We start from the raw sequence: 2,500 nt of genomic DNA on the forward strand, positions 1-2,500 counted from the left end.
CAAGCCAGGACAACATAAACGCAAAATTTGTATAAAGGGAATAATAGAAAAAAAAACTAAGAATAGAAAATTCTAAAGATGGTAACCTAGAATAGTCTAAACCTGAAAATAAATAAGTGATTAAAATCGTATGACCTTCATGATCAAACTAAAAGAACTCTCGATGTTACTTTTTAACGATGCATTTAAAACAACAAAATAAATGTAATCCTGGCCTCGCAGACTCAATGAAAACCAACAGGAAGATCAATATCACAATGTTGAATGAGATAACACTTGTAGCAGCTACAAGCTACAACAGTAGTTACTCTGAAATTTAAAGTAGTGAAAAAAGATAGAAAATAATGGTATTATTTAACAAGAACAGAACTGAACTAAAAGCACATAAATACACTGTAAAAATCGATAAATGAAGATCTCGCCAAGGAAGAAGCATCGTAACATCGAAAAGAGTTTATCGGTATAAATTAGAAATTATTACCAATGTAGCGATATTTCTCGTAAATGTTCTTTTATCACAATAACTTCTCCGAATCAAACGCAAACGATTCTCACCAAGAACTAGGGTAAAATTTTACGACAACTGCATCACTAACATCAAAGGAAATAAAAGAACCTTGTAGAGGATTATGGATAGAGATGGAATCACGGCACACGAAATTTAGTCAAAGTATTTATGCAACAACTAAATTACCGTGAAAGATTACTTCAAGGAAAAAGCTACAAGAGAAAGAGGAACATTTGGAATGTACCAAGGAATGGTAAAATCCAAAAACCTTCTGGCAAAAAATTTAATATGCTCACATAAAAGGACTAGCGAAAATATGGAATATAATTTCGAAAAAGCTAGAAACAACAATTAATTGACTCATTCACAGGAAAATCGTCTTCGTCCCCGAGAATTCATGGACAATTTGAAAGAAATACACAAGACGTTAAGGATAATACTGCATCGTGAGCATGGCTTAAGCGAGGTGATTTGAAGCCTAACACCGAAAGCCTGATCATTGCTGCACAAGACCAGACTCTCACTACCAATTCAGTGAAGTGTAACATCTATAAAAATTCTGACACCCAGAAATGCAGACTCTGTGGAAAGAGTATGGAAAATGTGATCCACTTGGAAAGTGGATGTGAGAGCCTTGCACAAAAAGAATGCAGGCGCTGCCACGATAGTGTGTGTGTATCTTCATTGGCTCTTATGCCGTAAATACCAATATGAAGTATCAGAGAAGTGATATGAGCACGTACCACGTAAAGTTATGCAGGAGGATTGAAAAGTAACGATACTCTGGGACTATGATTTTCAGACGGATGAGTAATCAATAACCGTCGGCCAGATATTTTCAAATTGAATAAGAGAGACAAATACTGTCAGATCATTGATGTAGCTGTACCAAATGACGTTGTGAGTAAAGAGATTGGAAAAATCAACAAGTACTCTGAATTGAAAGTGGAAATGGCAAGACTGTACAGAATGCGAGAGGGTAATGTAAAAGTGATACCAGTGGTGATCGGAACGTTGGGTTTAATCCCATTGAAACTTCAAGACTCCTTAAGGCAACTGGAAATTCCATGCAAGATTGATGTCTTGCAAAATGGAGCCTTATTGGGCACAGCACACATCTTAAGGAATGTTTTATCTGTCTGAGGTCTTTGTTGTGACTTGACGTATGGCTAAAAACTCCAGTGCATTTTTACCTACACTGTGTTACGAAGGAATAATAGTAATAATAATGATAATAATAATCCTTTCTAGTGAAGGCACAAGGCCTTGAAACTTTTGGGGAGGAGGCCTAGTTGATTACTTCGACACCATTCTTTCACTTGTACTTAATTTATCGACCCCGAAAGGATGAAAGGCAAAGTTGACCTCGGTGGAATTTGAACTCAGACCGTAAACACAGATGAAATACCGTTCAGCAATTTATCCGGCGCCTCACAGTTTCAAATACAAGCCCTCTAACTGGGAGAGACGAGCGGTCAATTATATTCAGTTAGTGCTTCACCGGTATTTTATATTATCGACCTCGAAAGGACAGAATTCATCATTTAGGTCAGCTCTAGAAGAACTCAGAAAATAAGTTATACCAATTCCACAAAGCATTTTGTCCAACGCTCTACATATTCTGTCAACATGGTAATAATATTTCATATCATAATCAAAATTAAGTAAACAAGCTGTAAGAACTGAAGTTTATATCGACCGTAGGGGTTGTTTGGTACTTATTGATCATAAGAGGCAGAAGGGTGATTTACAAAACATAAAAGGAGGTACTAACTACTACAATTTATTATGTTTATTACTTTACAGATTTGAACAATCCCCGTCATTATTCCGTCAAAGAGAAAATGTGTCTTCCATAAACTTTGTAGATTCTCACGGCCTAGAGATATCCATGGAGTACATAATACTTGAAATACATAATACTTGAAATTATGTATGTTGATTCTAATAAAGTATGGTTTTGTTGAGAAGAACGGAAACCTTTATAGTAGA

The 2,500-nt window shown here is 35.8% G+C and overlaps 1 protein-coding gene across 1 annotated transcript in view; it reads right to left on the minus strand.

Annotated features, from left to right (window-relative positions):
* Window positions 1-2,500, minus strand: part of LOC115231528 (neuroendocrine convertase 1) — a 62,600-nt gene that overhangs the window by 19,398 nt on the left and 40,702 nt on the right. The window lies entirely within an intron of this gene.

This window comes from Octopus sinensis, unplaced genomic scaffold, assembly GCF_006345805.1.
Source record: "Octopus sinensis unplaced genomic scaffold, ASM634580v1 Contig18710, whole genome shotgun sequence".
Taxonomy (NCBI): Eukaryota; Metazoa; Mollusca; class Cephalopoda; order Octopoda; family Octopodidae; genus Octopus; species Octopus sinensis.